We start from the raw sequence: 22875 nt of genomic DNA on the forward strand, positions 1-22875 counted from the left end.
CTTCAGAAAAAGAATAAGACTATTTCCTACTGGGACAATCTTAGTGGCTACCAAAATACAGATTGATTTTCTGTAATGTCATTTATAAATATAACAGAACAGTTTCTAGAATAGAATTGGTTCACTTTGGAATGAACTTATGAGAATAAAATGCATTACTGACCTAAAAAGTGCCTCTGAGAACTGTACTATCTGATACACTTCCTCCAAGTTGTTATGATGAGTGTTCTGTTACTTTACAAGCAGACAACTAGGAACAATCTGATTTTACCTTAGGGCTTCTACCATATAGTATCTAAGAAATCATATTGTGAAAGCATTGTGTGTTTTATCTGTTTACACCCCTCAGATATAGCCTCTACTATGGAAAAATGAAGAAAAAATTATCCGGAAACAAAGAACTGAAACTACCTGAAATCTAAGAAACAAAATAAATGGCAATATTGCTTACCTTCCGTTAATGTTAGCTTTTTGCTTTTACACAAAATTTTAATTATGTGAAGGTGCCTGGTATATGTACACTGAATCTACATTAGAGGATTCTCTGGGAAAAGAAATCCAAAGTTGATTAAAACACACACGCATTTGATGAGATAATCAAAACAAGTTACCACTGAATCACAATGAAGTTTTATATTCAAAGTTAAGCTTTAAAATATTTTTTTCCCATCTCAAAGCATCCATCAGATCAGATCAGTCGCTCAGTTGTGTCCGACTCTTTGCGACCCCATGAATTACAGCACACCAGGCCACCATCACCAACTCCAGGAGTTCACCCAGACTCACGTCCATCGAGTCAGTGATGCCATCCAGCCATCTCATCCTCTGTCGTCCCCTTCTCCTCCTGCCCCCAATCCCTCCCAGCATCAGAGTCCTTTCCAATGAGTCAACCCTTCGCATGAGATGGCCAAAGGACTGGAGTTTCAGCTTTAGCATCATTCCTTCCAAAGAAATCCCAGGGCTGATCTCCTTCAGAATGGACTGCTTGGATCTCCTTGCAGACCAAGGGACTCTCAAGAGTCTTCTCCAACACCACAGTTCAAAAGCATCAATTCTTTGGCGCTCAGCCTTCTTCACAGTCCAACTCTCACATCCATACATGACCACAGGAAAAACTGTGGTCTTTGTTGACTAGATGAACCTTTGTTGGCAAAGTAATGTCTCTGCTTTTCAATATGCTATCTAGGTTGGTCATAACTTTCCTTCCAAGGAGTAAGTGTCTTTTAATTTCATGGCTGCAGTCACCATCTGTAGTGATTTTGGAGCCCAAAAAAATAAAGTCTGACACTGTTTCCACTGTTTCCCCATCTATTTCCCATGAAGTGATGGGACGGGATGCCATGATCTTTGTTTTCTGAATGCTGAGCTTTAAGCCAACTTTTTCACTCTCCACTTTTACTTTCATCAAGAGGCTTTTGAGTTCCTCTTCACTTTCTGCCATAAGGGTGGTGTCATTTGCATATATGAGGTTATTGATATTTCTCCAGGCAAACTTGATTCCAGTTTGTGTTTCATCCAGTCCAGCGTTTCTCATGATGTACTCTGCATATAAGTTAAATAAACAGGGTGACAATATACAACCTTGACGAACTCCTTTTCCTATTTGGAACCAGTCTGTTGTTCCATGTCCAGTTCTAACTGTTGCTTCCTGACCTGCATACAAAGTTCTCAAGAGGCAGGTCAGGTGGTCCCATCTCTTTCAGAATTCTCCACAGTTTATTGTGATCCACACAGTCAAAGGCTTTAGCATAGTCAATAAAGCAGAAATAGATGTTTTTCTGGAACTCTCTTGCTTTTTCCATGATCCAGCAGATGTTGGCAATTTGATCTCTGGTTCCTCTGCCTTTTCTAAAACCAGCTTGAACATCAGGAAGTTCATGGTTCACATACTGCTGAAGCCTGGCTTGGAGAATTTTGAGCATTACTTTACTAGCCTGTGAGATGAGTACAATTGTGTGGTAGTTTGAGCATTCTTTGGCATTGCCTTTCTTTGGGATTGGAATGAAAACTGACCTTTTCCAGTCCCGTGGCCACTGCTGAGTTTTCCAAATTTGCTGGCATATTGAGTGCAGCACTTTCACAGCAAAGCATCAATACAGTATAACAAAGCAGAATGTCAGATATAAGTGATACATCTTTCTCCCATTTACATTTCATTGTCTGTTCATCAGTGATATGGCACATGTAAGCATGAAGAAGCGCAGGGAAAGAATTATGGCTCTATGACCAAGAAAAAGGGGAAAGAGGGTTATAGGAGGCAATTTTGGTAATCTAGACATAAAGTACAATGGACTTGGACCAAGATGGATAAAAGAATAGATAGGAATAATTAAATAGAAAATATCAGAAAAGATTAATGATAAGGCTTAGTAACTGGTTCAATAGAGGGTCAAAACAGAGGAGAAGTCATTGAGACTGAAAGGTTACAAATATAGAAAAAAAATCAAATTAAGAATTGTATTAATTAATAACATTAACTCCCAAGCAAAAGTTCTAAGACCAGTTTGGGAAGAGGTAAAATACATACACACACAAATACACACATGTATATATATGTATATGAAAGTGAAAATGCTATTTTCTCAGTCATATCCAACTCTTTGTGTCCCCATGGACTGTAGCCCATCAGGCTCCTCTGCCCATGAAATTCCCAGGCAAGAATACTGGAGTAGGTAGCCATTTATTTCTCCAGGGGATCGAACCTGGGGGACTCAGATGATAAAGAATCTGCCAGCAGTGTGGGAGACCCAGCTTTTAAACCTGGTTCAGGAAGATCCCCTGGAGAAGGGAATGGCTACCCACTCCAGTATTTTTGCCTGGAGAATCCCATGGACAGAGAAGCCTGGCTGGTTATAGTTCATGGGGTAGCAAAGAGTCGGAAATGACTGAGCGACTATCATTTTCACATGTGTATATAGGTTTAAACACACCCACAATATATATATATATATATATATATATAGAGAGAGAGAGAGAGAGAGAGAGAGAGATTTACATTATATGTATGTACGTGTATGTGCATGTGTTCTGCTTTTTAAAAAAGTATTATGGAAAATTATTTCATGGATATTGAAAAAGAATAGATACATTATTAATGCATTCCTAATAAATTTGACTATGTTCTCAGTTATTATGTTTAAATCCCTTTAATCCAATGCAAAGGTTTCAGCCTAGGGAAGTATGCAGGAAATAAATCACAATTGAACCCTAAAATCTTGATCTGAAGTTTATATACTACCTAAGTAACTGTATCTTTAAGGAGAACACACTTTAACTTTAACTCCAAAAAGATTTTGGCAAAGCTACTTTCAGCAATATTTTATCTGGCAAACCACACTTAATTTCAAACTCACAGAATGGATCTTTGGCTAAATATGCCTCAGCTAACCACCTATTCATGAGAGATTTAACCTCTGGTAGTGTTCATGTAGTCTAAATTTTATAGCTTAATCTTCAGGGAATTGATCTTAATTCACCATGGAAATCCTTTACTGAACCAATAAATAGCGACAGAAGTGGAAAGAAACTTCCACATTTATTTAGGTTTAATTTTCCCTCTTTTACTGATATTTTTCTCAATGGCTAAGGAAAGCAACATGACGCAAAAATTAGAGAGTAAATAAATCCAGTTTCCATAACCGTGTATTGGAAAACTAGTTACGAGTTTTGTATGTTTTTATCTGGCTTAATAGTTTTTTGACTTTTAATTTTATGGAGTGGTGATAGAACATATCATAATATTATCTATGTATTTTTATTAACTGGAAAAAGGAAACCAGAAATATTGTCATAATAGGTCATTTATCAGGGCAGAATGTATAGACTCTTATCCTGATGTTGATTGTTTCCACAGGGCTATTTACCCTGAATTTCTTGAATGAGGTATGTCTTGAGTAAGATCCAGTCATTCTTGCATCTTGGATTCTGTTCCAAAGCACAGTTAAGAATAACGCAAAGATTTTAAAACACAGATTTCTTGAGAAGTCGTGTGTCTGTGTGCACGCACTCAGCCGTGTCCGACACTTTGTGACTCCATGGTCTGTAGCCCGCCAGGCTCCTCTGTCCTTGGAATTTTCCAGGCAGGAATACTGGAGTGGATATCAATTTCCTGCTCCAGGGGATCTTCGCAACCCAGGGACTGAAGATGTGTCTTGCATCTCCTGCATTGGCAGGTGGACTCTTTACCAGTGCACCACCTGGGAAAGCCCTGAGAAGTCATACCTTCAGTAAAACCGATCCTTTTCTATGTTTAGTCTCTTTAATTTTTTATAAGGATATACTTATTTTAAAGTTCACATTCAGATTATCAAAGATATTGCAAATTCAATTGAAAGAAATTAAATTTACAATTTTGCCTAAATTTTGAAGTCATACAAAAAGCCTAACACTGTTGAGGATGATATTCAGATGACTTGCTACTACATACATTGCTACAATTTATACTAAAGCAAGCAATTTGGGAAGTATACTATCTCCCATCTCTTGGCTCATTAAATAATATATGCTCTTATTTCACTAAGAAAATGTAGATAATTAAACAAAAAATACTCCATATCACAATCTAGAGATTTGTCTTCATCTACTGCTCTATTCTGACTCTAATCAAAAGAGATGAATTCTCTCAGCTTCTATCTGAACTCAACCCTTTCTATAGCTCACATCTCTCACTTAATTTTTCTTTTATTTGTATCATAATTTTTCTTCCTCTGATTTACCATTACCATCAGCCTATAATCATTCTGAAATTTCTCTATCTTAATATAATAAAGTCTGCTATATTCTACCTCTCTCTTTAGTTGAAATAAAATCTAATTAAAATTGCATTAAAAAAAAAAAAAAAACTTGTAAAGGCCCATATGTCTTATCTCTAATTTCTTACCTCCAAATTTCTCCTCTGACTAATCCTAAAGTTTTATTCAAAACATTTTACTAAAACTGCTCTTGACATGGTTATCAATGACCTTTTCTTTGTTGTCTTAGAGTGTCAAATTTAAATTATATTCTTGTTTAATTCTACCACCATTTGATATGGCTGATAATTTCTTCCTTTTCAGAATGATTTTATAAATTGATTTCTAGATTGCACACTCCACTGGGTTTCCTCCAACACCAATGTTTACTTTTTTCAATGTCCTTTGCCAATTCCACTCTTTTTCTACTTTGAAATGCTGGATTTTCCTCTGTTATAGCCTATTTTCTATCCATTCGTTTTTTTGCCAGTCCAATGGCTTTACCAAACCCCTAAGTTTAGAGCCCCCAGATTAAGCCATTGCCTTAGGTCCATACATGAATAAGCAAGTTTCTACTTGGTTGGCTTGGAAGGGTTGAAGAAGAAAAGAACTTAAAAAAAAAAAAAAAACAGAGCTAGAAACTGCTTAGATGGCACTAGGCAATAAGAATGGTGGGAAAAAAGGATTCCCACTACTGTGGACAAGGTGTTCGATTCTTATATCTAAGTTGTTTCTGTTTCTGAGATATGATACCTCCCTCTTTCTCTCCACTGAATCATGCATAGGACTACACACAAGCACAGTTTTAAGTGAAAGAGGTTATATCTGTGAACATTAAGAAAATGATCTGAGGTTGACATCTGGGTCCATGTGAGGTCTAACAAGAACTACATATGGGGAAAAGGAAGATAATCTATGCACTAAACTAATTAAGTAGAAGTAGAAAAATAGGGCCAGAAGGGACCTTGGTGATATAAAGTTCCTCTTGGGATTTTCAGAGATGTGGGAAAAGAATGCATACAAAGAGATTTAAACCTTTAGGGATAGTGATGATAGCTAATTTCCAGATTACACATATACATTCCCATCTGGCGGTTATTGTCAACAAGGAGGATGCATGATATGAAAATCTGATATGAAATGAAATATTTAAATATTTCCTTTAATTAGGTTCTATTCAATACCTGTACAAATGAATGGAACCTGAATAGAAAACTCAATAAGGAAAAACATACATAATTGAAATGTTTTCACCATGTATTCTTTAGCTTATGTATAATAAGATGTCTTACACAAAAACAAGTGCCAAAAATAATCATCTGAAAAAAAAAATATGGCCTCAATCATACTTAAGTGAAGTCGCTCAGTCGTGTCCAACTCTTTGCGACCCCATGGACTGAAGCCTACCAGGCTCTTATGTCCTTGGGATTTTCCAGGCAAGAGTACTAGAGTGGGTTGCCAACACACCTCTAATTTATATAAATTAAGTTACTTTAGCTTAATTTTGAAAAGAATATCAAAGTATAAGAAAAGTATTTCATATGAAGTATTTCACATTTTATATGAAAAGATTTTTGAATTGAGGATATCTAGAAATTAATCAACTTAATCTAACTTAGAATTTGCTTATTATAATTTCATGAATTTTTCATGAGTTAAATGAATGCCAAGTTAATAAAATTGCCTGTATCTTTTCTTTCATAAAACTTTTTATCAAAATCACATTTACATGCAATATATCAAAGGAATGTAGTTTTAAAATAAGTAAGAGTCCCTGTCTTCCTATATGCTTGCCATCCAGAGGACAGTGACCACATCCTACTTTCCTTAGTTAGCATTTGGTGATGTTTACCAACAGATGTGAAGTTGTAAAGCCAGCATTCCAGAGACTATCACTTCATAGATATACTGATCTAGATTTTGGTTTGCAGCCAACAAATGCATGGAGACGCCTTGGTTTTAGTTTCAGCTTTCAAATCTTTCCATCTCACTTGGGCTTTTCCTATAGAAAGGAAATTTTCTATTCGAACAGCAAATTAAAGTACAGTATCTGATCATGTACTTAAATATTAGCAAAACAATTTAGAAAAAAAGTGTAAGATAGCTAAAGTTAGGCTCCGTTCATAGTTTTTTTCAAGTATTCTTAATCACTGTAATTTAATTTGAGATTAACTCAGGTTTGAGTAAAACCTGCTCCAAAACTTATTTGTTTTCATTCTTAAAATCAAGATAAGCCTTTTTTATCTCAGCCCAGGTTAGCATCAAGTTTTCAGTCTGCTTTCCCCAGGCATTTCAACTTCCATTTACTGTTACATCGTCTGCCTTTGTGCTCTTTATTGTACTAAAACTATTCTGATTTCTTAATGGGATCTGACACTGCTTGAAGAAAAAGAACTCTATGACCTCCCTTACAGCAAAGAGTTGTGTTAATCTCCAGAAGAACTTCAGATTGTCTTTGTAATTTCTGAGCAGTCATAGTTTCACATTCCAAACCACAGGTAGAAGAAAAAGTACCCTTGCATGTTATATTTGCAATTATGGAATCCTCTTAAATGTCTTTTAAAATTTTTATTGCTCTATGTTATTATAAAATTATTGTAAGCAGATTGATTATAGAAACTTTGGACAAAAAAAAATACATATGGAAAAAAATGATTTAAACTACTTCGAAACACTGCACTTAGTTTTCTGACACTGCAGGGACAAATTACCACAAATGTGATGGTTTAAAATAATTGAAATTTATTCTCTCATAGTCCTGAAGGCTAGAAATCTGAAATTCAGCAAGGCAATGCTCCCTCCAGAGGCTTTAAGAGATAATTCATTTTCTTCCTCTTCCATATTCTGTTGGCTCCAGGGATTTCTCTGTAACCTCATCATTCCAATCTGTTTTGGTGATCACATGGCCTCTCTTCTGTGTGTAGTCTCCCTCTGTTTAACTTTCACTAAAAACCCTTGGCACTGGGTATCTTGGGGTATCCAGATACCTGGATATCAGGTGATATCTTGGGGCCCACCCAGATAATCTAGGGTGGTCTCTCTCATCTCTAGATCCTTAATTACATCTGTTGAGATGCTTTTTTCAAAAAAGGTAACATTTGCAGATACTGGAAATTAAAATATAGATATATCTTTTAGGGATCCATCATTCAATTCACTATAAAAATTTAAACATTTAAATAATTTAAAGAGTCAATCTTTCTCTTAATATCTCTCATTATGGCCTCATCCTGTATAGGGTTTCCCATAAAAACAGTAAAATAAGTAATATATATTTCAAAATATATTTCTATTTTGTTAAAACTTCATTTAAAAATACATAACAGAAAATTCCAAAATTTAAATTATTTTTGAAGGAAATAGCATGAGGACAAGAGGATGCAATACAGGCACATCATATCAGTACCTAGGACACTAGTAAAAGTGGATTAGTTCTAAACCTGAGTACTTGTTTCATGGGTGTATTTTTTATTTTTATGTTTCATAACTTAGTTATATGTTTTACAGTCTTTAAATTAATGAAATATTAGCCATTCAAAGACATTAGAAGGATTTTCATAGGATATTCCAAAGTGGTGATAACAGCTTACACTCCAGTAGTATTAAGAGCATCTGTCACACTGTAGATACCACCCACATTGAATATCATGTTTAAAAAAAAAAAAGGAAAAAGCAATCTTTGCTACTTGATAAATGTCATTTAAAATTTATGTATATAAGCACCTCTTATTTTTTACATGTACTTTAGAATAAGTTCATCAAGATTCTAAAAATATTTGAATTTTGATTGGAACTGCATTGACTCAATATATGATTTTAAAGAAAATTAACATTATAAAAATGTTGAATCTTCTTATCCATGTATACAATGTAAATATCCATTTCTATACCTCTTCTCTATGGACAGTAAACAAAAATATAAATGATTTCTCCACAAATATCTTGCCCATATTTGAATAGTTTTATTCCTGTTAGTATAAATACTGTCTTGGTTTTTCATAAACTTCTTTCATTTCACTGATTCTTCTCTCCCCCTATGAAATATCATGCTTGTAACAGAATAATATCATAACTGTCTTTTGATAACCAGATTACATGTGTCTATGTATTTACATAAATCTGTTTCCACATGTATGAAGTGAAGTGAAGTGAAAGTCACTCAGTCGTGTCCAACTCTTTGCGACCTCAGGGACTATATAGTCCATGGAATTCTCCAGGCCAGAATACCGGAATGGGTAGCCTTTCCCTTCTCCAGAGGATCTTCCCAACCCAGGGATCAAACCCAGGTCTCTCTCACATTGTGGGTGGATTCTTCACAAGTTGAGCAACAAGGTAAGCCCCAGAATACTGGAGTGGGTAGCCTATACCTTCTCCAGCAGATCTTCCCGACCCAGGAATTGAACCGGGGCGGTTCAGTTGCAGGCAGATTCTTTACATGAATAAACATGATATTTTTGGTTAAACATGAAATAAACACAACTAAAACTAGATCAAACAAATAAGAAATCTATTGAAACACAGAATATTAAATACTAAATAAGAATAGGCCATGAAAAAAAAAAAGTTTTCCAACAAATAATGTTGTAGGGTTTCTTTTTCCCACTTCTGGAAATTTTTGGTTTGATTTAATAAAATTGTACTAAATGTAGAATTCCCCAGTAAAAGTCAAAAAGCCATCTGAGGTGACAATTTTCTTTGGGCAATGAGTTTTAACTTCTGATTCACTTCTTAAATAGTCATGGGGCTAATTTATGTTATTGATTAATTTTCCAGAGAGCTTTCTTAATTTGTATATTTCTAGCAATTTGTCAATTTCATCTAAATTGTCGAGTTTATTGGCAAAAAGGTATTGCTAACATTCCCTTACTAGTCTTTTAACACCTCTAAAATCTGTAGTGATGTCACCATCCCCATTTCTGAGGTAATATCTGTATATTGTACATCCTCCCATTGTTTCTCCTTTATGAGGCTACTTACCCGACTGAAACTTTATCAAGATCATGGATCTCTTCAAAGAAACAGTTTTTGGTTTCATTGACTTTTCTCTGTTATTTTGTTTTCCAGTTATTTGTTTTCTACTCTCATCATCTCTTTCCATTCACTTTGTTTAACCAGCTCTTCCCTTTCTGGCCTTTTAAGACAGAAGCTAAAGTCATTAAACTCACTATTATGAGACCTTCATTTTCTTCTACATTTGGCTCTATAAAATTTCCTCAAATAATACGTTAACTGTAGCCCACAAATTTTTATATTATGTGTTTTAATTTTAATTTAGTTCAAAATATTTTCTAATATCCTCTTTGAATTTTTCTTTGGCCCTTATGTATTAAGTAGTATGTTTTTTAATTTTTCAAGTTTGGGGTAGTTTTCCAAATTATCTTTGTTATTGTTTTCTAAGTTAATTCCATTATGATCACACAATATGTTTTATTAATTAAATTATTTTAAAATAATATACACTTACGGGCCCAAATATGGATTTTTTGATAAATATTCTGTGTGCAATTGAGAAAAAATGTACAATCTATTTGAAATGGCAGTTCTATAAATGCCAATTCCAGTTAATAGCGTTTTTCAAGTCTCTCTCCCTTACTGATTATTTACTTATTCTATCACCTATTTAGAGTAGGTTGTTTATATCTCCAGCTACATTGCATGTTTGCTCCCTTATTCTTTACTGTTGCATCAGTTTTTACTTAGTGTATTTTGCAGCATTGTTATTAGGTATATAAGCATTTGGAATTATGTTATCTTTAAAAATTGGTCTCTTCATTATTAAAGAGGAATCCTTAATATCTATGATATTTTTTTGCTATTAAATCTACTTTAGTATAACTACACTTTTACTGTTAGCTGTTAGCCTAATAAATCTGTCTCTATCTTTTTTGTTTTGGACTTATTGGTGTGATTTGAAGTGTGTTTATTGTAAGCAGTACATAGCTACATTTTTCTTCAATCCAGCCTACATTGTTTGCTTCTCAATAGGAATATTTGGACTATTTGTGAATTGCAACTATCGATATAGCATAGATCTACCATCTTACTATTTCTTTTCAAGAACACTAGAGGTCCATACTGCCATTTCCTATAGTGTTTGATCACAAATCCTTGTAGAATTCTTATCAACCTATCCCTGTCTTCCAAGGATATCTCTAGCTCTATCAGATCTGTCAAGTGGCAGAGAAATTTATACTGCACTCTGGACCTGTTGCAGAGCCCTGACTCGTTTACAGTTTCATTCAAGATCTGTAGCCTTCAGAGTCATAGAATAAATAGGTCACAGAAGGATTCTCAATTAGAAAATACACTTCTCCAAAACTCAAAGAGGTCCAAAAAGCACTATGTCTCTCTTTCAATGTCAGGATATTCAGGATATAGTAACTTGTCATTTACCATGGTATGCTCCTATCATTTGATCCCTAAAATATTCACTGATACAGTAGGCCCACAGATCTTTCTAGGGTTTAGCTTCTATACTCTGACATTATCTCATTAGCAGACTCAGAGAACTCAGCATTTCTTGTCTACCGAGTTAAATTAGCCTATCGTCATGGACATATTTGATCAGCAGAATATTCTACAAAACATAAAACTAACTAACTTCTTTACACAATACAGTGATAGCAAGGAGGAGGATTAACAAAAGCCTTGGACAAAGGCAGTGTGTACTGCTGTCCCTCTCATATAAAAGCAAGCTGCTTCGGATCATATTTTATGGTTAGATCAAATAAACCAGGTGCAAGATGCTATATTAACACACAGAAATACTACACCTGGCAAAGCAACTGTAATTGGAGCTAATACTAAATTTAGTTCAGGGTAATCTATTATCATTTTCCATATCAATCTGATTTCTTCCAGGATGCAGGAGGTGAATTAATTAATATGATAAAGATAACCACACTTGTAATTCTTTGAGGATGGCACCAATCTTTATAATTCCTCCTGGCTTTTGCTTCTGATTTAATATGTTGAGAGAAGGTGGAGAAGAGAAATTTTAAGGACATTCAGTTGAAATTTTTTACTATCCTAATGGCTCCTATTCCACAGACTAGAGATGCAATGCAAGTTAGGCCTGCCTCTTAGTATAACCCTTCCAATTACATACTTGTGAGCTGGGAAAATGACCACCAGATGAATCCACCATCCCATTGACATCACTGTGAAATGAATTTGGGACAGAACTTAGTTTATTACCTGGCCGTGATAATAATAATACTCCACCCTAACCAAGGTACATCAAGGTAAGTCAGATTCACAGGCAGTCTCAGTTCAAACATTGTAGGGCACAACTCTTGAAGGTTGAGTTTCTACATTCTCATGATGCCTATATTCTAGTTCCTTTGGGAAAGGTTTCATGGGAATAGTATATATGTATATAGTTCTGAACTAAGACTATGAAGCTCTTCAAAAGAACCCATATTACTGTGAGAATAATAAGTTCTGAGTTTGTAATTTGGCTCAAATGTAGAAATTGGGCAAGAAATTATGATTTTATGCTGTGGTAGGAATTTTATTTATTTATTTACTTGGATATTTTTCTAGTGACATTTTTTTTTAATTATTTCTTTCTGGTTGCACAAGTCAAACAATAGTTGGCAGCTCATATCTCTTACTACTGGGAAAAACATGATCTGTTAGTCATCACAATAGCTTCTTACAGATTGGAGTATCAGGACTGCCATACCTTTCTTGCCATTATGGTAATTATATACACTTTGATGATTAGGTATCATCACTTTTTTTTTTTTTCCTATTATGGGAACTGATCAGCTCTACTGTTAATAAGAAGTTCAATTCTAGGATAGCACTTCTTGCTATCAACACTATATTATAGATGACAACATGGACAACATCTTCAAAGATGTTCATGTCCTCTTACTAATTCATTTTAACTATCCTAGGAAAGAAAATGACCTTTGGGCCAGGTGGGTAACTTAGTTTCTGATATCATACAATCATTCTGTTCTAACATGCCCACTTCTCTGAGTCTTCTGACATCAACCTTAATATGTTAACAAATCAGTCTCAGCATCTTCATTTCATTTTCACTAGTCCATCATAAGGTCCAAATGTAAAAGAGCCCTTCCAGGAGAAGGAAATGGCAACCTACTCCAATATCTTGCCTGGAAAATCCCAAGGACAGAGAAGCCTGGTAGTCTATGGTCCATGAGGTTGCAAAGAGTCAGTATGACTGAGTACACGTGCGTTCTAAGAGAACGATAGGTCTCAAATGTTAATATACATCAGAATCACCTAGACGTCTAATTAAATCACTGATTTCTGGACTCCGCCCCCAAAGTTGTTCACAAGTTTGGGGCAGGGCACAATAAATTTGTGCTCCTAAGAAGTTCCCAGGTGATGCCAACACTGGTGCTGAAGGAACAACACTTTGAGAATAATAATTGATGTAATCAGTCCTGCTGCCTCTAAAAATGAGCCAGCTCTTCAAATTAAAGTGGAGAGTTTTGGAGCTTCAGGTTCAGTATCAGTCCTTCCAATGAATATTTGGGACTGATTTCCTTTAGGACTGGTTCGATCTTCTTGCAGTCCACAGGACTTTCAAGCGTCTTCTCCACCACAGTTCAAAAGCATCAATTCTTCAGCACTCAGCCTTCTTTATAGCCCAACTTTCACATCCATACATGATTACTGGAAAAACCATAGCTTTGATTATATGGACCTTTGTTGGCAAAGTAATGTCTCTGCTTTTTAATATGCTATCAAGGTTTATCATAGCTTTTTTCCCAAGAAGCAAGCATCTTTTAATTTCACGGCTGCTGTCACCATCTGTAGTGATTTTGGAGCCCAAGAAGATAAAGTCTGTCACTGTTTTCATTGTTTCCCCATCTATTTGCCATGAAGTGATGGGACTGGTTGCCATGATGTTAGTTTTTAGTATTTAGATATATGAAAGTGAAGACCAGAAGAAACAGCTGAAACATTTGAAAACACTTGGATCTGGGGAGTTAGGCACTGGGAAGGAAGTGAAAGTGAAAGTCATTCAGTCATGCCCGACTCTTTGTGACCCCATGGACTATACAGTCCAAGGAATTCTCTAGGCCAGAATACTGGAAAGGGTGGCCTTTCACTTCTCTAGGGGATCTTCCCAACCCAGGGAACAAATCCAGGTCTCCCCCATTGCATGTGGATTCTTTACCAGCTGAGCCACAAGAGAAGTCCAAGGATACTGGAGTGGGTAGCCTATCCCTTCTCCAGCGGATCTTCCCAACCCAGGAATCGAACCAGGGTCTCCTACATTGCTGGAGGATTCTTTACCAACTGAGTTATCAGGGAAGCCTCTGGGAAGTAAGTGGAGGCATTAAATGAACTTCAGTTTTTTTATCTTAAGCTATAGAGAAAAATTTTACTTTTTAATTATGCAAATGCATCATTTCCATTAAAAAACTGTATACTTGACGAGTGAGCGATAAACTAAAACGTGATTTGGCATTACTTAAAAGTTGAATGCCTTTCACTCTCACTTTGGGGCTTCCCTAGTGACTCAGCTGGTAAAGAATCTGCCTGCAGTGCAGGAGACCTGGGTTCGATTCCTGGGATGGGAAGATCTCCTGGAGATGAGAAAGGCTACCCACTTCAGTATTCTGGCCTGGAGAACTCCATGGACTGTGTATAGTCCATAGGGTTGCAAACAGTTGGACACTACTGAGTGAATTTCACTTTAAAAGTTGAGCAGCTTTTAAATCTACTTCCTAATTTCTTTTTAGCATACTTTGTTTTTGTTCTATTTTCTCACATTGTTTCAGCTGAGAAATAATAATTTGGAAATAACAGGTTCTCTTTAATTTCATTCAACAAATATCTCTGGGTTGATTTGCCAAAGATCCACCCAGTAACCCTGACTCACTGAAGAAGGGTGGATATTTTCTGTAAGAGAAGTTGTTTTCTCTTTCACCCCTTCTGAGGCAGTTTCTGCAGCCAACCCTTAAGGCCAGAATCAGATAATAAAAATTCCAAAGCTGACTTCACCCTGAGCTGCAAGATCCAAGAGGCCAGCATCTGCCAGCTTTCAGAGTCACTAATAGTCTAGAAGGTAAATAATATTTTTATTTTGCTTTGCTGAAATAGAATGAGAAGTGCTGATGTCACATTATAAGCTTTTTCTTTTCAAAAGCAAAGTACCTATGTAGTCCCAGAGATTGAGTTGGTGGCAAAAATCCATGTACTGAATCTAGAAGTTATCTGCCATACAATTATATTGCTCTGTCCTATTCTACACATTCTTCTTCATGTGAAGCTGAGACTACACATTTCCTGAGAATAAGAACTTCACCTCTTCTATCTTTGTGCACCATTTTCTAGCCTCACTATGTTAGGCATTATAGTTATTAATAATTAATACCTAATAATATGAATATCTAATATTTTCACAGAAATAGTGACATTAATGAATGGTCAAGTTTTAAAGAGAGGAACCTCAAATTCTTGTCCTCATTCTTATATAGGATTCCAAATTTGCATTTTGACAATGCCTATACTTACTAAAAGGTGCCTTAAAATATGTTTACTAAGATTAGTTTTATTGTGAAAGTTTGAAGCCAGCAATTCAGTTGGTGAGATGAAGGGAAGAAATCTATGTTGGTTAGGTAGAAGTGTTCCATTTTTTAAAAATCATGCTACAATGGATATATCTTAGCTTGTTCATCCTGATGAGCATTGCTTTCTTTTTTCTCCCCCCCCATTGGATACATTTTTGAAAAAATTTTATTAACATTTTTAATCAGAGGATATTTACTTTACAGTGTTGTGTTCATTTCTGCTGTACATCAAAGTGAATCAGCTTTAAGTATACATATATCTCCTTCATCTTGAGCCTCCTTCCCACGCTCCCCACCCCACTCCTCTAGGTCATCATAGAGCACAGAGCTGAGCTCCCTGTGTTATACAGCAGCTTCCCACTAGCTGTCTATTTCACACATGGCAGGATCACTGCTTTCTAGTAGGATCATGCCTATGTAATTACACACACACACACACACACACATATATATATGTATATATATACACCATCAATTTCAATATATGCCCTTTAAGAAGAGGATGAAAGATTTGTTGGCTAAATATCTGTTACATATATATCATATTCACAGAACTTCCAAATTGAAAGAAAAGTTTAGAAACTTTCAATCCACCACTTACTTTTTAAAATTAAATAAACATAGCCCACTGAGAAGAATACATTTCCCAAGGAAACAGGAAGCATCAGATGCAGAGTTGATACTTGAAATATAACATAACCAGGTCCAATTTCTTTATTTTTGTTTTTTGTTTCCCATTACTCTGGGAGACAAACAGAAAAATATATCACTGTGATTAATGTCAAAGAGTGTTCCTCCTATGTTTTTCTTTAAGAGTTTTATAGTGTCTCATCTCATATTTAGGTCTTTAATCCATTTTGAGCTTATTTTTGTGAATGGTGTTAAAGAATGTTCTAATTTCATTATTTCTTTACATGTACCTTTCCAGATTTCCCAGAATCATTTGTTGAAGAGATTGTCCAATGTGTAATCTTGCCTCCTTTGTCATAGGTTAATTGACCATAGGTCCATAGGTGTGTGGTTTTATCTCTGGGCTTTCTATCCTGTTCCATTGATCAGTATTTTTTTCTTTCTTTCTTTCTTTGGCTTTTGCACAGGAAAGGAAACCATAAAACGAAAAGATAGCCCACACAGTGGGAGGAAATATTTGCAAATGATGTGACCAGCATGGGATTAACCTCCAAAGTTTAAAAACAGCTCAGGCAGCTTAATGTTATCAAAACAAACAACCCAATCAAAAAAATGGGCAGAGACTTAAATAGATATTTCTCAAAAAGCATACAGATGACCAAGAGGCACCTGAAAAGGTGTTCAGTGTTGCTAATTATTAGACAAATGGACATTAAAACTACAATGAGGTATCACCTCACACCAATCAGAATGGCCATCATCAAAAAAAAGCTACAAAAAATAAATGTTGGAGAGGATGTGGAGAAAAGGGAACTCTCCTACACTGTTAGTGGGAATGTAAATTGATATAGCCACTATTTAGAACAGTATGGAGTTTCCTTAAAAACCTAAAAATAGAGATACCTTATGATTCTACAACATAATGCCAGGCATATATCTGGAGAAAAACATGTATGTGAAAGGAAACACACCCCAACGTTCACTGTAGAACTGTTTACAGTAGTCAAGATATGGAAGCAGCCTAAATATCCATCAAAAGAGGAATGGACAAGATGTGTACATATATATAATACAATGGAATATTAGCCATTAAAAATAATGAAAGAATGTCATTTGCAGCAAAATCGGTGGGCCTAAGATTATCATACTGAGTGAAATGAATCAGACAGAGGAGAAGAAATATTGTATAACATCATTTATATGTGGAATCAAAAAAAAAATGATACAAATGGACTTATTTATGAAACAAACTCACAAACTCAGAACAAACTTAGTTACCAGGGGGAAGAGTGGGGAGAAGGGATAGTTAAGGAGTTTGGGATTGACAAGTACATACTGCTATATTTAAAATGGATAACCATCAAGGACCTACTATATAGCACAAGGATATTTCATGTAACAACCTAAATACAATATTAGGTAACTACCTAGATGGGAAAAGAATTAGAAAAAGAATACATACACCTATATGTATAACTGAATCACTTTGCTGTACACCTGAAACTAATACAACCTTGTTAATTATAGTCCAATATAAAATACAAAGTTATTTGATGAAAAAAATAATGTAACATAAAAATTAGGCTAGAAATGCTAGTCTATATATTTCTATTGGCTTTATTTATCTATTTTTCAACTTGAATGATTTCCTGATTCTTTCCGAAAGGTAATGGTGTTATTTATTTGTAAATATTTAAATATTTGAAAACAAAAGTTATAACCAAATAGTTAACATATTACTCGATTTTTACAAAGTACTGAGATGATTCACTGAATGATATATAATTTATGGGTTTTTGTTTGTTTGCTTGTTCCTTTTATTATTTTTGGAAGACACAGCTTTCATTCTGTCATCTATTGAATAAGTTCTTAGTGTTTTAAAATAATCATAGAGTAGATACTAAAGTACTCAATAACCTCAGAAATGCAGATGACACCACCTTTATGGCAGAAAGTGAAGAGGAACTAAAGATCTTCTTGATGAAAGTAAAAGAGGAGAGTAAAAAAAATTGGCTTAAAACTCAACATTCAAAAAATTAAGATCATGCCATCTGGTCCCATCACTTCATGGCAAATAGATGGGGAAACAATGAAAACAGTGACAGACTTTATTTTCTTGGGTTCCAAAATCACTGCAGATGGTGACCGCAGCCATGAAATTAAAAGATGCTTGCTCCTTGGGAAAAAAGCTACAGCAAACTTAGACAACATATTGAAGAGCAGAGACATTACTTTGCCAAAAAGACCATGTAGTCAAAGCTATAGTTTTACCAGAAGTCATGTATGGATGTGAGAGTTGGACCATAAAGAAAGCTGAGCACTGAAGAATTGATGCTTTTGAACTGTTGCGTTTGATAAAACTCTTGAAAGTCCCTTGGACAGCAAGGAGATCAAACCAGTCAATCTTAAAGGAAATCAGTCCCGAATATTCATTGGAAGGACTGATGCTGAAGCTGAAACTCCTATACTTTGGCCACCTGATGCAAAGAACTGACTCATTGTTAAAGACCCTGATGCTGGGAAAGATTGAAGACAGGAGGAGAAGGGGACGACAGAGGATTAGATGGTTGGATGGCATTACCAACTGGATAGATATGAGTTTGAGCAAGCTCCAGGAGTTGGTGATGGACGGGAAAGCCTGGTGTGCTGCAGTCCACGGGGTCGCAAAGAGTCAGACATGATAGAGTGACTGAACTGAACTGAGATACTAAAGTACAGTACATGGGTGAGTTATCATTAATAAGGCATGAATTTGTTTTACATGTGGCATTAAGATGCTAGTGAATAGATACATTCACATAGATATCTGTGTAAGGATCAGGTGGGAGTCTTGTGAAGAATAAAAACTAATGACCACAAACAAAACAAAATACAATATATTGTATCAATATTAAGTAGCTCACCAAACTGATGGATACACCTGACAATGTTTTAGTAAACAGGCAGGTGCTAAGAGAAGTAGAGAAAAAGAAGTACAACCAAGGCCAGGCCCACAAATAGCCAACTTCATAAACTATCAGTAGCAACAGAGGTGACATTTCTGCCACTTGGCACACAGTACTATTGCTGGGCTCAGAAGGCTACCATCACTGCTACCTGTTACCATCCCCCCTTTTCCAAGAATGACTTTGCAACTGTTTCTATATCTTAGTGTCACAAATTTAAGATCCAAAATCTCTAATAAGGATCTGATTGGCCAAGTATAGGGCACTATCCATGCCCCGGTTACTCATGAAAGGAAGAGCCTGTATTTGTCTCCCTTGTCTTATATATTTAGGTAGAGAATATTTCTTCTCATGAAGACTCATACTGGAGAATATTCTCTCCAAAACAGAAATGCTCAGATGCCTGATATAAACAAAAAGGCAAATGCTTGAAAAGTGTATCTATATTAAGAATTACAGTTGAAGTTTCATCAATCTCTACCAAAATAATGAGTTTTCCAAGTGGTATTCATCATGTTATTATTTTTGATTTGTAAGCTCTTCTCTTTCTCTAGGCCATTGATAAACTTCATTTCTACAAATGCCAATTAAGAAAATATAAAAGTTCAAAACTCATAGTTTAAATAAATATGAAATTGCTTTCATTAAAACTTACAGAGAAAAAAGAATCATATTTTTACCTGTTTATGGTATAGAAGATGTCAAGGAGAATAGCCTTACCACTTGAAGCTATTAAATATTATGTCTGTATAATTAAGAAATTGGATATATTTCATAGCATTTCTAATATATTCATAGCATATATGTAATATTTTGAAATTTCAAAGTGAGTTTATATACCTTATATATCAGTCATTCAAAGAAACTAAAGAGGAAATTGAGGTGCAAAGACATAATACAATGTTAATTTCAGAGCTTAAGCAAGAAATATTTCCCTGTATCATTTAGCACACTTTGCTATATACTGTGAAAGCAGAGATAATCAGATGCAATTCTATCTATTGTACCCAAGTATACTTTTATCTCTTAAGCTGTAGAGTTTTTTCTTTTTTTCTGGGCATTTAAGAGGAGTTCAAAATGGGTAATCAGAAAGAGAACTAACATACTAGTTCCTAGAATTTAAATGCCTCATTCTGCTGTGAATTTTTGTCCCAGCTCTAAAAGATGTAAAATACGGTCCTTCTCATGAAGCGATGTTCTCCATCAATCCTCACTCTGTGTCCCTTGAACTATTATTCAGGTGGAAGTAAATCGGCTTGTTAAAAAACTATCTACAATGGAGTATTACTCAGCCATTGAAAAGAATACATTTGAATCAGTTCTAATGAGGTGGATGAAACTGGAGCCTATTATACAGAGTGAAGTAAGCCAGAAGGAAAAACACCAATACAGTATACTAACTCATATATATGGAATTTAGAAAGATGGTAACAATAACCCTGTGTACGAGACAGCAAAAGAGACACTGATGTATAGAACAGTCTTATGGACTCTGTGGGAGAGGGAGAGGGTGGAAAGATTTGGGAGAATGGCATTGAAACATGTAAAATATCATGTAAGAAACGAGTTGCCAATCCAGGTTCGATGCATGATACTGGATGCTTGGGGCTAGTGCACTGGGATGACCCAGAGGGATGGTATGGGGACGGAGGAGGGAGGAGGGAGGAGGGTTCAGGATGGGGAACACATGTATACCTGTGGCGGGTTCATTTTGATATTTGGCAAAACTAATACAATTATGTAAAGTTTAAAAATAAAATAAAATTTAAAAAAAACACAGCCATAAAAAAAAAATAAATAAAAAACTATCTAGTTGCCAGGTTTTTTTTTTTTCAGTTTTCCTAATCCTCTAATTTGAATGACTAAAAGACAGCATTAGAAATTAAATTTTCAATCATATCATGAAGTTAGGTGAGCTTGAGAGCCTCCTGATAGTCATCACTAGTCTAGATAGGACCATAACTGCCCCACTCATTCTCCCAGTGAGTTATAGAATTGGGTCTCTGATAGACGCTGTAGGTTGGCAGAACTAAATATGCCCAATCCAGAGCCACACTCGTTTCTCACTCTCTTGCAGCAAGGAAAATCTATACAATAGACTCACCAATTACTCATCAAGTAGAATATGGCTTGGAGACTGTGTAAGAACAGTTATTTTTCTAAGGGTAAAAAATGTAAGGCATATACAAGGAAAAAAAACTTTGGATCTTTCTTTGAAGTTTGAAACAAACTATCAAACATGCTCATTTAGCTGAAACTGAAATTAATACACAATTCTTGATGTAAGCAAACAACCTGGAGAGATGAAGAATGACTACTACAATTTGAATAGAGACAGGGTGTACAAGTCAACATCAAGGTAAATCATATAAACACCTTGTGCTGATATGGTTATTATTTCTATTCAGTTCAGTCAGGAATCTAGGGCTGCTGTAAGGATCAAATCCATGAATAATATATTTGAAAGTTTTGAAAAATTATAAACCTCCAAATAAAAGGCATAATACTGTTACTATCCTTTCTTCTAATGGCCCTTACTTAACCTTCCACACTAGAGCACTTTACTTTCTCAGCTAGGGTTTTTCTGAGTATACCTTGTTGAATACCCACTTGAATAATGAGTATAGAGCACATCAGTGGCCATATCTACCACCTTGTATCAAGACCACATCTTGGAAAAATTGTAGATTGAGCAAGGCTTACTATGGGGAGTGCTCATTCATCTGCAATCCTATACTTTTTCCCCTGCTAAATCACTAATTGGAAAATTAAAATTGTTTTACAAAGGCTTAAACTATAAACTTTTTAAAACTAATATTCAGGACAATAATGAATGATGGTGGTTGACTGATAAACAGTCATTCAGCAGCTTCATAAATCAAACCACCTAAGCAACCAACCCTGTGCTGCTTATTTCCTCAGCCTGCCCTGCCTTCTGGGCAACACTGCTGAGGCTTGCTTTTGATCTCAGCCATTGAAGATTTCTATTCAACAAGTGGCACACTGCTTGCATTTCCCCTAAGGAAGAAGCAGTCTGGGAATTCCTGAGATTTAAATTCACCATTAAAATGAATTTTTTTTTTCTTTTTCTCACCCTTGCTGCCAATTATTTCATGCTGGCAGGTTTGGCACATTTGCCCATCCCATAAAATGTATAAATGGGTTCTCCATGAAGATGAAATTCTTCATTGTTTCCATTCCAAAAATGTATGCTTTGAAAAGAATGTGCTGTGTTCTGTAAATACCTCACCTACCAATATAAGTTTACAAATTTGCTACTAGAGTTTGAATATTTTTCGTTCTTTCTTTGGCAATGCAGACACACACATAAAGTGACCTCCTGCCTAAATATCTACATCTGACACGCCTGCTTGCAGACACAGCTGAACTGACCATTTTTTTCCCGGCTTTAATGACACATCAACAGCTGCTCTCTGAAAGGGATGGGTGAACCCGGTCATATTTTAAGCCAGATAACTTTTCAAAAAACTTGTCAAGTATTTTGCCAAATGCTCAAACTTATATTTCTTTAAACCCTTGTGTATTTGAAGAAAAAATTTAATCCACATGTTTCTAAGTAGTTTGCCTTTAACTCATGAAAATATTTTCTCAGGAAAAATTATCATCCAAAACAGTATATATATCTTATTCTTTCAATATACTTGTTTGTACAATAAGTTTATATGCTATTTTACAGAATTTGGTTTGAGGCTCACATTGCATATAGTCCAAGAAAGCCTTCTAGACTCAAAATAATGAAATAAAAATAGGTTTTTTTATTCTGAGGATAGGGAAATTATATTATGAGGCATATATACAGAATTTAAAGTTTTGTATATCCTTTCTTCTTTTTCTTTCCTTTCTTCTTTCTCTTTCTCTTTCTATCGTAGTGTCATTTGTTATATTATTTAAACTGCTACAGTGCTACATTAGTTACATAATTTCTTGGTGGGCATTCACATTGTAATCTACATATATTGCACTCCCTGGAGTTGTGTACAGTAAATTATA

The 22875-nt window shown here is 35.3% G+C and overlaps 1 long non-coding RNA gene across 1 annotated transcript; it reads left to right on the plus strand.

The window, feature by feature from the left end:
- Positions 1-17757: 17757 nt before the first annotated feature.
- Positions 17758-20672, plus strand: LOC132345183 (uncharacterized). The gene is made up of 2 exons (XR_009494376.1): positions 17758-18644; positions 20105-20672. It is a non-coding gene; the product is annotated as an uncharacterized lncRNA (long non-coding RNA).
- The last annotated feature ends 2203 nt before the right edge of the window (positions 20673-22875 follow it).

The sequence above is a fragment of the Bos taurus genome, chromosome 4 (genome assembly GCF_002263795.3).
Source record: "Bos taurus isolate L1 Dominette 01449 registration number 42190680 breed Hereford chromosome 4, ARS-UCD2.0, whole genome shotgun sequence".
Lineage (NCBI taxonomy): Eukaryota > Metazoa > Chordata > Mammalia > Artiodactyla > Bovidae > Bos > Bos taurus.